This window comes from Rhinolophus ferrumequinum, chromosome 15, assembly GCF_004115265.2.
Source record: "Rhinolophus ferrumequinum isolate MPI-CBG mRhiFer1 chromosome 15, mRhiFer1_v1.p, whole genome shotgun sequence".
NCBI lineage: Eukaryota > Metazoa > Chordata > Mammalia > Chiroptera > Rhinolophidae > Rhinolophus > Rhinolophus ferrumequinum.
In genome coordinates this window covers 41093575-41106490 of record NC_046298.1, presented here as the reverse complement: position 1 = coordinate 41106490, position 12916 = coordinate 41093575, and the positions used below count along the sequence as shown (strand labels likewise).

General features: G+C 41.7%; 1 protein-coding gene across 1 annotated transcript in view; it reads left to right on the top strand.

Annotated features, from left to right (window-relative positions):
* Window positions 1-12109: 12109 nt before the first annotated feature.
* Window positions 12110-12916, top strand: part of ZNF112 (zinc finger protein 112) — a 32303-nt gene continuing 31496 nt past the window's right edge. The window contains exon 1 of the mRNA XM_033129437.1: window positions 12110-12200. The gene's annotated coding sequence lies outside the window, so the exon portion shown is untranslated. The remainder of the gene's footprint in view (window positions 12201-12916) is intronic.

Below are 12916 nucleotides of genomic sequence, written 5' to 3'. Positions count from 1 at the left end.
TTATTCCTAGTTTATCTCACATTACATTTTCCTACTACCGTGTTTCCCCGAAAATAAGACCTAGCTGGACAATCAGTTCTAATGCATCTTTTGGAGCAAAGATTAATATAAAACCTGGTATAATATAATATAATATAATATAATATAATATAATATAATAAATATAATATAATATAATACTGGGTCTTATGTGACATAATATAGTATAAGATTGGGTCTTATATTAATTTTTGCTCCAAAAGCCTCATTAAAGCTGATTGTCTGGCTAGGTCTTATTTTCGGGAAAACACGGTAGTTATGGTTGTATACAGAACAGCCATTCAGCTGCAGATAAAACTATCCCTGAAGTGTCACGTTCTTACTGATCCAGGTGGGCAATAGTAAAAAACTAACAAAACTCAGTGTCAGTTAGGGAGTGGAAAAATTAGCATTCTTATATAAGTTGGTGAAGAAAAAAACAACAGGTACAACATTTCTGGAGAAAATTTTGTTTCTATGAATCAAAGCATATAATGTGCATTGTCTTTGAACAAATAATCTCACTTCTCAGAATTTTTCTTTAGAGTTTAATTGCACTAATGGGGGAAAAAAGATGGTTTTAGCAGGGATCACATTCCAAGAATATTTATAATAATAAAAATTGCAAACAACCTAAAGATCCATGAATAAGAGACTGAGTAAATTATATTATAATGTAATAAAATAGCATCATTAAAAATGATCTAGACCTACAAACATTTCCACATATTGTTTGGAGAGAAAAATCAAGTCATAAAAGATCATTACGGTACAAGAATCTTAGAGTGCAGAGCAGCACTGGGGACCGTCCCCCTCCACCACTCTACACTTCACTTCTCAGTGTTGTTTCAAGTGTTGTTTGGAGTATTTGACCCACATGAGAAGTAGGAAATGCTTTCCCAAAATTATTTTCCCTTCTCTATATTCTGATGCTTGAGGTAACAATTTTGTCACCAGGCACTCATCAAGTCTTATACAACATTTCTCCACAATGGGCTGTGAGTCGAGCTCATGGTGGAGAAGGTGGGTTGTTTGGAGAAAGCAAGTAATGGTGGGAGATTGTGAGGTTCCGCTTTAGAAAGAGGCTGCCAGAAATGGAAGGCAATGGGCTTGGCCTATCACTCGGTGGCTGCTATGGTATAGGTCCTTGCATGGGTAATTACTGCAAGTGGACCAGTAGGAGAGCCAGCTCTCCTCTAATGGATGCCTTCCTTGTGTTCTCTGTGCCTATCATGCTATATTTTGGACCAGCCCTTGCCTTGCTTAACCTTATCCTGTATGTCTTCCTATGTAACCCAATATTTACTGAAGTGCAGACCAGTAGCTGGGACTTTGGGGGTGCCAATGATTGCAGCAGTTAAATCTAGGGGTAATGTGCCAGTTACCAGTTAACTGCCTTTCAGCTCTAAATTCACCCTTCAATACATACTCTGTGATAAGGAAAGAAATCCTGTTGAGTATTTTTCTTCTTCGTGGTAAACACAATACTCAGCTTTCTTGGCAGAGGGTACTGGAGGGAGATTGCAGGAGGAAAGGGTATCCTGCCGTTTGTAGCAGCTGCATGGTGTGGGTATAAGGATATCTGCTCATGGGTGGCACTAGCCACACCCCTAGAATGCACAAAGATCCTTTGGTGATCTTGCAGCCTAATCTGTTGGTCACATTCCCATGGGCCTCTGGACATGGGCCCTGCACGCTACCGGCTTTGTACGCACATACACACACCCATTCCCTCTGCACATCCTTGTACCTGGTCACTGGCTGTGGCTCATCTGTTCCCCAGATGAGGGATGCCACCTGCACCCCTTCTCCTTCTATCCATCTTATAGCCCGAGAGTGTCACTTCCACCTACACATTAGTAATAAATGTCGTTTCTTCACACAGGAGCTTTTGTCATAACAGAACATTCCACTCTAAAGAAAAAAAAGTAGTGACAATGTCAAAAGCTGGCAAGGATGCAGAGAAATTGGAACTCTCACACATTTCTGTTGGAGATAGAAAATGGTACAGCCACTCTGGAAAATAGTTTGGCAGTTCCTTAAAAAACTTAAACATATATTTACCATACTGCCCAGCCACTTCACTCCTAGACATTTCCCACAAAGAAATGAAAACTTAAATGCACAGACACACACAGAAAAACCTGTACACAAATGATGATAGAAGATTTATTCGTAATAGCGAAAAACTGGAAACAACCGAAATGTTCCTCAGTAAGTAAATGGCCTAACAAACTCTGGTACATCCATACCATGAAATACCACTCAGCAATAAAACTACTGATGTAAGCAACAACTTGGATAGATCTGGAGATTATTATTCTGAGTGAGAAAAGCCAATCTACTGTATGATTCCAATTGTATAACATTCTTGAAATGACCAAATTATAGAGATGGAAAACAGATTAGTGATTGTCAGGCATGCAAGGTGGTGTAAAGACGGGGAACAGTTGGGACTATAAAGGGGTAGAAAGAGAGGTCAGTACGATGATGGTAATGGAATAGGTCTGTATCTTGATTGTGATGGTTCCACAAATCAACATGTGCAATGGTATAACATACCACATAGTTATACCACAAATCTACATATGTAATAATATAACATACAACCACAGATACTCATTGCATCAATGGCATTTCCTGGTTTTCATGTACTGTAATTATGGACAACGTAACCATTGAGGGAAACAGGGCACAGGGTCCATGGGACCTCTTTTTACTATCTTGGCAGCTTTGTTATTATTATTATTTTCTTATTTCAAAATAAAAAGTTTAAGATTTAAAAGGATAATTTGATGCTTCAAATTTCTATAGAGGATTTTCTTTATTTTTGCCGTTTATAAGCAGATCAGAACCAGGGATTGAGCTGACTTGGACCTGCCTGATCAGGTCTATTGCCCATTCACCCTTATCCCAGGAGTGCACCTCTTTTTTTTTTTTTTTTAACTAGAATCATCCCATCCCACCTTTGTCATCCCACCTTTCTTTTTTTTTTTTTAAGATTTTTTTTTTTTAATTGGGGAAGGGGAACAGGATTTTATTGGGGAACAGTGTGTACCAGGGCTTTCTTTTTCCAAGTCAAGTTGTGTCAAGTTGTTTGTCTTTTTTTTTTCAATCTTAGTTGTGGAGGGTGCCGTTCAGCTTCAAGTTGCTGTCCTTTCAGTCTTAGTTGTGGAGGGCACAGCTCAGCTCCAGGTCCAGTTGCCGTTGCTAGTTGCAGGGGGCGCAGCCCACCATCCCTTGCAGGAGTCGAACCAGCAACCTTGTGGTTAAGTGCCCGCGCTCCAACCAACTGAGCCATCTGGGAGCTCAGCTGCAGCTCAGCTCAAGGTGCTGTGTTCAATCTTAGTTGCAGGGGGCGCTGCCCACCATCCCTTGCAGGACTCGAGGAATTAAACTGGCAACATTGTGGTTGAGAGCCCACTGACCCATGTGGGAATCGAACCGGCAGCCTTCGGAGTTAGGAGCATGGAGCTCTAACCGCCTGAGCCACCCGGCCGGCCGTCCCTCTGTATTCTAACTATTAGCTTCTCAGGCTTCTACCTTAAGGAACTGGCAAATTACCCGAAGATAAAAGTGGTCTCAAATGCCTAAATTACCTTGATGAATTTCCTTCACATTCTAGGTCTTCCCACCAAGTCTTCATTACATTTTAAATTCTCTTATACCTTTAGAAAGATGTGCATTTTTTCATCAAGAGATGGCTTGAAATTACTTATTAGGTGAACACTGGGTTGGATGGCTACAATAAACTCTTTACTGCTTCCCATTGCATTTAAAAATTCTTTTCATCTGGAAAATCTTTGCTTTTATCTTATCCTAACATATGTGAATCTTCAAAACCATGGTTATCAAATATTTTTTCCTTTCATAGAGATAGAATGTGTTACATAGGAGATCACATAGTCTGCTTTGTGATAATGGTTTCCTTGTTTTAAGCCCTGTCTCTTTCTATATATTTGCTGTTATTTCTTTTTTTCTGTTCAGAAGTAAATTTGCCCAGGATTTGGATTGGCTTTAGTTGAAGGAATATGGTTTCTTGTTCAAATATTTCGAGTCCCTTCTATGAAATACTTGTCCCCAAAACAAGCCTGTATCTAACCCACCTTTAAATAAAAATTCTAGTTTACAGGAAATTTAGAAAATTTGGGGAGAATGTGTGAGGAAGCCATTAAGCAAATGCAGAATTTGGACACCTAATTTGAAATCCTGATTTCTGAAGAGTTCAAGGACATGAAAAATGGTGGTGGTGGTGGTGGTGGTGGTGGTGGTGTGAGATATAGTTCTAGAATAAATGAGCTTCAGATGAGATAACAATCAAATACAATGAATTGATCTGTTTGAATATTGATTGTAATAAGCCAGCTGCAAAGAGCATTTTTTTCAATAAACAGGAATTCAAATTGGGATACAGATTAGATAATACTAAGAATTGTAAATTTTGTTTCATAAGGTAATTGTTTTATGGTGATGCAAGAAAGTTTTGTTATTTTAAGTGATATATATATAGTATTTGGAAGGAAAATGACAATGTCAAGGAGTTTCTTTAAAATACTTTAGTAACATGGGCGGCTGGATGGCTCAGTTGGTTAGAGCGTGAGCTCTCAACAAGGTTGCCAGTTCAATTCCCACATGGGATGGTGGGCTGTGCCCCCTGCAACTAAGATTGAAAACTGCAACTAGCCTTGGAGCTGAGCTGCGCCCTCCATAACTAGATTGAAGGATAACGACTTGGAGCAGATGGGCCCTGGAGAAACACACTGTTCCCCAATATAAGAAAAAAAAACTTTAAAAATACTTCAGGGGCTGGCCCAGTGGCTCAGGTGGTTGGAACTCTGTGCTTCTAATGCCAAAGGCTGCCAGTTCGATTCCCACATGGGCCAGTGGGCTCTCAACCACAAGGTTGCCGGTTCGATTCCTCAACTCCCACAAGACATGGTGGGCTCTGCCCCCTGCAACTAAGATTGAACACGGCATCTTGAGCTGAGCTGACGCTGAGCTCCTGGATGGCTCACTTGGTTGGAGCGCATCCTCTCAACCACAAAGTTGCCGGTTGGACTCCTTGACTCCCTCAAGGAATGGTGGGCTGCGCCCCCTGCAACTAACAACGGCAACTGGACCTGGAGCTGAACTGCGCCCTCCACAACTACGATTTGGACAGCAACTTGACTTGGAAAAAATCCTGGAAGTACACACTGTTCCCCTAATAAAGTCCTGTTCTCCTTCCCCAATGAAATCTTTAAAAAAAAAAAAAAATTCAATAACAAAGTTAAAAAGTGGGAAGTGAAGCCAGTGTGGAAAAATGTCAATAAGGGTTGAATTTAAGGTATAGCTGTTCCCCCCCGCCCCCAAACCTTATTTGAGTTTTCCCTTATTTGAGGTTTCACTTTTCACAGTTTCAGTTACCTATGGTCAACTGTTATCTGAAAATATTAAATGGAAAACTACAGAAGTAAACTTCCTACGTTTTAAATCGTGTGCCATTCTGAGTAGTATGATGAAATCTTGTACTGTCCTGCTCCGTCCCACCCAGGACATGAATCATCACTTTGTTCAGCATCTCCACACTGTATATGCTATCTACATGCTAGTCACTTAGTAGGAGTCAGTTATCAGATCACCTATTGTGGTATTGCAGTTCAATTACCCTTTATTTTACTTAATAATGTCACATCCACATAACTTTTACTATAGTATATTGTTATAATTGTATTTTTATTAGTTATTATTGTTAATCTCTTACTGTGCTTAATTTATAAATTAAACTTTATCATAGATGTGTATGTTTAAGAAAAAATGTAGTAAAAAAAAAAGAAAAGAAAAGAAAAAATGTAGTATATATAGGGTTTGGGACTATCCGTGGTTTCAGGCATCCACTGGGGGTCTTGGAACATATCCCTTGCTGATAAGAGGGGACTACTGTATATGCACTTGGTGTTTTATGTTATTATTCTCAATACTTTTGTATGATTTTTTACAAGTTACATTTCAAAAATTATTTTCTACCCAGAAGGAAAGTGGTAAGTACGTACTTTCTGTAGTTTCACTTGCATTAGTTACCTGGACTCCATCTCCCAACTCAACCTGTGACCCCTTCTGAGTAATCATGACCTCACCTTGTTTAAACTGGTTTGTAGGGAAGAAATATTCATAGCAAATATATGATGTCAAAGAGCAACACAGGAGTAGTCAAGGGAAACCTGAGTTTGAACTAAAAAAAGTTTCAAGGAAAGAGTCCTTTTCCCTATTACAATATTTTCTCCAGTTCCTTGCCAGTGCAGCTCCTTTCATTGGTGAGAAACAACATTGCTGTTTCTGTTTTATGGCCTGATCTCTGTTCTGAACTTCTTGTGGATTCTTGGCATCTTGGAATAAATAGTTCATGCCAGATAGCATGGTCAGAGGTAGATGAAGACAGGCACGTAGAAAGAGGAAATCGCATCTAACTAAGTCTGAGAGCCCATATTCCTTAAGGTCAATGTCCAGTGCAGCACAGAACAAGTCCCTTTTTGAATCTTGTCTTGTCATACACAGCACTTTTCTGCTAAAATGGGTTTATTTTGTGTTGACATGAAACACTTCGCTTTTCCCCCAAGTATCCATATTTTATTTAAATTCCCAAGTGCTAGTTTTTTCTTGAGAGAAAAAAAAATACAGAAAGAAAAAGGCCAAACGCTAATTGCACTGGAGAAATAACTCAAGTTGAATTTAAAAGAAAGAGTGGCGGGAAGGCGGAAGCACTACCACGAAGAACATTCTGGGAAGTATAGTCGGAAGTACTTTCATCCCAGGCAGGGGTGGCTATAGTTCTACACGCTTTCGGATGCTGGGAACTGTAGTCCAGAAGTTTGTGCAGTCGACACTTCCTCTTCAGGAATGCTGGATGTGGCACTCTTGTGTGGCCTGCGGTTTTGAGAAGTGAGTCTCGGGAACTTCCTCTCCAGGGGAGTTTTCGGCCATCATTCCCCACGTGGAGGTGAAACTTGAGTTCCAGCGGCGACTCCAGGCCTCCGCAGCCCAGGCTAGGGACCAACGGTGGCCCAGCCCCTCTGCTTTGAGGAGGAAAACTGACGGCGGACAGAAGATAAGGCGTTCTCGTTTCCCTCTAAGCAGAGCTTCCTAGCATTTGGGGCGGTTCACACGTCCCAGGTTGGAGGCGGGCAAGGGTCGTGCATGGCGATTTTATGGTCTCCTGGGTTCTGTGCTACGCCAGCCCTCTCTGTGATTCGCCAATCACCTTTGCCACTTTAGAGCGGTATAATGTTGGCTGAGTTACTTAATCTCTGTGAATCAATTGCCAGGGTATAATTATAATATTTACCCAATGGGGTTGTGAGAGTTAAATGGAGTTAAAACTTTTAAAACCCTTAGAACAGTGATGGTAGGTAGAAATGGTTGTTTGTTATAGGTGCACCAGGCTCCAGCCAGAAGTAAATATGCCAGGAGTAAGTCAACGAAAAATTGAAATTTCCCGATGTTAAAAAGGCACCATGCATAAAGGTGTAGAAAATATACAGTAAACTGGGCTGAAAATACTGACAACATATATGTTAGAAAATGGCGTAAAATTGTTAATAGGAATCTTAGAGATTCATAAGATAAAGAAAAATAGAAAGACGGATATGAGCACAGCAAAGGACATGAAGTTAAGGAAGAAGCAATAGGTATAGCAAGTAAATACATGGAAATATGATGATTAATTATCAAATAAGTGAACATTCTTAAGTTGTTTTCCACAACATGGAATCTAAGTCCTTATCTTCTGCCAACTATTCCATCCAATGCTTTCTCAGTTACATTTTTATCATTTAGAAACTAATCTTTAACGAGCTAGTTGTCCTGCCTAGAACCAAAGCTTTGCCCAACCCACAGGTCCCCAGTGCCACTACATAGTCCCCTCAAACTACTCCCTTGGTGACCATGACTCTAATTTCTGTGCCTATAATTTCTTCTTTTGCAGAATGCCGTATCCATGGAGTTGTGAAGTGTACAGTGTTTTTGATCTGGCTTCTCCCACTTAACATAATAACTTGTGAGAGTCATCCATCTTGTTGCATGTGACAACTAGTTTGTTTCTTTTCACTGCGGACTAGTATTTCCATTGTGTAATGTACCACAATTTGTTTACTCATTGGTGGGATTTTGATTAGAAAATATGAGAAACTCATCTTTTAATTTGCATTTCCCTGTGACTTATGTGGAGCATCTTTTCAAATGTTTCCTCCGTAAGAAGGCAAAGACATTGGTCAGTTCTTTGTGAGGGTTCTGGGAAGTGCAGTCTAAAAGCTCTGTGTAGTCACTGATGAGTTCTCAATAGGATAAGATTGGTAATTGGAAGAGAGAGAAAAACTGATTCAAAATCCTCTCTTCCTTTCAAACTCATTCAACTTTGCTCTTCTTCTGATGGACATTTGTATGCGTGATTGAGGTATAGTGTCTGATGTAGGAAGCAATAAAATTCAAAGATGTGCTGTGGTCTTCACTGAAGAAAAGTGGTGCTACTGAACAAGGGCAAAATTAACTTACCTATGAAGTATTCCTCCCAGAAAAGATGAACCTTAATTTTTTTGTTGTTGGATTTTCTGGATTTGAGTCCAACCGTCACCATGTCACCTTAATGAAAAATCATGGTCTCACTGGTTTCCGTATTCCTAACACTCTTTATTGTATTTATAATGTCAACATTAGGATGGAAGTAGGTTATGTGATGCTTGAATCTGAACAAAAATATATTTCAAATTTTTATATAATATTTATCTCTTCATATTGTAATAATATCTCCACACCAATGCTGCTCCTTTCATAATGAGCAGTAAATGTCAAGGAAAAGCCAAAAGTTTTTGCTGCTTCTGCTTTGTACCTTAATAAAACTTGCATCACTTTCTTGTGGGTTCTTGTGTCTTGGAATGCAAAGCTAATACCAGATAACACTCTGAGTTCTATATGCATCCAACACATATGGAATAAAGTAGAAAAATCCAGTCAAAGTAGTGATGGGGAAACTGACCTTAAAATGGTTCCCTGCCACGCAGAACCGACCTAAAATGGTGGCCCGAGTGGAGAGAGAGGTCCCCAGCCTAAGCCCCAGCCCACTTCCGCATAACCCCCTCCAAGCCACACCTCGAGCCAATGACCAGATGACACCTACCCCTTCCCCGACTCAAGAAAGTCCCCAACCCATAAAAACCTGCTCAAAACCTTGCTAGGGGCTCAGTCTTTTGGGAAGGATCCCGCTGAGCCCTCCTGCCTAATAAAGCTGACTCTCCTAACTCTGAGTGCTGCTTGGGTTCTTTCCGGTCTTGGATTCTGCAATAGTAGGGTTGAGATAATGTGCTCATTGATGCCCAGCTTCAATGATGTCTGCATTTTTAACTCAACACATATTTTCCCCTTTATAACCTATATCTGTAACCTATAACCTATAACTGTTTCCTTTCGCTTTTCAAGCTCCATTCTTCTCTATTAAAGGGATTTATTTTAGACGTTCGTATTTGTTTTGTCGTGATGAAAGAAAAAAAATGAGAAAAAGGAACTCGACCAACGAAATTGAATTGACTCAGAGTGAATCTAGCAATCGAAAAGGAAAAAGGGAAAGGCTAAAGAGGATTCTGGAAACTGTCTTGCTGGGGAAAATAACTAAGCATAAATTAGACTCTTGTGCTTTTGGAGGCATTTTCTTTCAAACAGGATGGGGCTAAGAAGTTTGTGCTCCACTCTGGTATCGTGTGAAATATAATCCAAATTCTAAGGGCAGTAGCTGAATTTCCGCCCTAGGAAGGCAATGACGTTGTCAGTTCTTCGTGAGGGTTCTGGGAAGTGTAGTCGAAGAGCTCTGTACTCCGCGAACTTCCGCTGCAAGGGGGTGTGGCTGTGACAAATATCTCCTGGGGAACTCTGGGAGTGTAATCCAAGAACTGTTGGTAGAGTCACTTCCGCTCCAGGGAGGTGAGGTCGTAGCAGTCAGTCATTGCTCTGGGGAAGATGAGACAGGCACGGAGCAGCAATGCTAATTCGTTCGGCGTGGGGCCAGCTGTAACACGTCCTTGGCCTTCTGGAAAAGAATCTGTAGCCAACGGCAGAGGCTGGGGTTGGGCTTAATTGTTCCACGGGTTGAGAGTCTCCTGTGTTCTGTGCTTTTTGTTCCTACTCCCGGACTGATTCGATAGCTCTGCCACTTACGAGGGGATGTGAGATAGGGCAAGATGGTTTTCTTTTAATTAACTTATTTTAATTTCTCGAGAAGCCCCCAGTTACTTCACAGCTTGTATTAGCCCAGGAATGAATCAATTCCACTTGCAGTGTTCTGGCCCTTTTGTCTAATACCTGGAGGAATCCAGGCTATTCTTGATTTCCTTCTGCGCTCCTGCTATCTCTTCTATTTTTTCTCTCTCTCTCTTCCTCCATCCTTCTCTTTAAGAAGTTGGGTATGGGTGTGCGTGACTGGGTGTATCTGCAAGGAGGAGGGAATGACCCTTCGGCTCCTGGCAGCAAAGCCTCACCTGAGGAGGGTAGTGTATGAGGATGTCCTCTGTGATTCATGCTGAAGGGAGACACAGTTGAGTTCTCACAGCCTCCTTTCCTTTCCCAGCAGCTGACTTCTGGATGAGGGCTGCGGGAAGGAGGAGGGAATGGCTGCTAACATCAGAACTTCGCCTGAATAGGACTTACAGCTGTGTCATCGCTCTTATCAGAGGAAAAGAGATTTTAATAATTATCACATTGTGCTACATGTTCAAATGTTTTTTTTGAATAAATATAGGAGTGGGTGGGAGGAATATTTGGGCATGATTAATAGTGATAGTTAAACATTTAGTGCCAAGTAGTACTATTTTAAGGGCTTTATACAAATCAGCACATTTAATTCACACAACAGCCTAATGAGGTGGGCTCTTTATTCATTTAAAAGAGGAGGAAATTGAGACAGGACAGAAGTTAGGGAGCTGAGATTATCCAGCTAGTTAAACTGAGCTGGGAATTGAACCAAGCTATTCTCAGTTGCCCACCTCATTTCTCAATCTGTTGTCGGATTTGGAAAGGATTACAACAGAATATGAAAGCTATATTAATGAGTTTTGTGTTTTTAATAAGCTTTTTAGGCATCTTCAACTATTTAATTGTATTTTATTTCAAGTAACAGTTACTTTGACTAAAGCATAAAGAAAATTTTGAATTCATATTCCCAAGATGTACAGATAACATTTTAAAGTTTTTCTTTTCAGTAGATTTCTTGTTTATTTACCTACATTTACAAAAAAGGTGTCATAGGTCTCTTTTTCCTTTGGGTATTTACAATGGCCAAATGCACTACCATGTTTCCCCCAAAATAAGACGTAGCCGGACATTCAGCTCTAATGCATCTCTTGGAGCAAAAATTAATATAAGACCCAGTATTATTTTAAAATAAGACTGGGTCATTACTTTTGCTCCAAAAGACGCATTAGAGCCGATTATCCAGCTAGGTCTTATTTTCGGGGAAACACGTTAATAGGATAATGTATCCCCATAGAACCATCACCAACCTTTAACCTGTCAAAATTTGCTAATCTTGTTGCATCTTATCTCCCTACCTTTTTTTTTTTTTTTTGCTTTGTTTTGGTCAGGTTTGAAAGAAAAAAAAAACTTAAAAAGGGAGAGGGGGGCCAATCTCTCCTAACAGTATAGAATTCAAACTGACTATTCCTACAGAGAATACGACTATCCAAATTACCCAAAAGAGAAAGAAAGGGTAGCCATGCGGAAAGGGCTGCACCGCAGGAAATTCGGAAGTTGTCCCGAAAATCCACAGGGTGAGAGAATTACACTCCCGAAAAGCCGCCTCTCATACATGGTTGGCTGGAGAGAATATAGTACAAATATACAATAGCGCTCTCTATGTTTGGTAGCATTTCGGCTCCAGGAAGGCGGGGTTATGGAATTCGTTCCGGACCCGCACGCGGGGAAATATCATCCACACTCTCCGTGTAGCAGCTGCCACTTCCGCCCTAGGAAGGCGATCAGGTGGCCTCGGAATGCTGGTACGTGTAGTCCGGGGACACTAGTGGGATAACTTCCGTTACAGGCGTCTTAGGCTGTGTCCCTGCTCCCGTCGGGATTTCTGGGAAGCGTAGTCCAGGAGGTCTCTGTAGGCAGAGTCACTTCCGCCCCAGGTACTCGAAGCCGCGGCCTGCATTCCTCTCGGAAAGGTGAGCCCTCCCCTCCCCGGGGCCCCCTCCCCGCGTCCGCACTGACCTTCCTTCGCTCTGCTGTGCGCCGGTAGCGCGTGGCCTTTGACCTCCGGGAAGGAGTCCGCCTGCGGCGAAGGGCGGGGCTTGTGTTCTCTTTGAATGAGCCTGCGGCTGTGCGGGCGGTGGGTGCGTCCCCGGCTTAGGGCCCGGCCGCTCGTACAGCCCGGGGAGTGAGGGTCTCCTGGGTTCTGTACTTTCCCAGCCCTTTCCCCGACCACCAGCCCGCGCTGCCGCTTCCTTAGCAATGTAACATAATGTTCGGCGAGTATCTTCCAGTCTCTGCTTCTGTTTCCTCTTTAAGTTGGTGTTAGTGCCTACCTAATAGAGGTATTTTGAGAGTTAAATGAAAATGTAGAAGTCGAAGACGGAGCCTGGCTTGTGGTGCAGAGTACGTCTCTTGTTACCCGTACTCGGTAATTTCCAGAGAAGCGCTCAGTTCCCTGAAAGCTTCTGTGAACGCGGGATAAGGTCAGAACTCTTGCTGCAGTCCCTGGCCCTTCTCTAATCCTGGAGGGAGACGGAGCTCTACGTGGATTGCTAATAATGTTTTTAGTTTTAATTTCTGGAGAGTCACTCGTGACTTTTGTCTGGAATGTCCACTGTAGTTTGTGCGGGAGTTCTGATGAAGTTCGGATTTCTCTCAGCCTCCTTTCCTTCCCAGCCTTGACTACTTG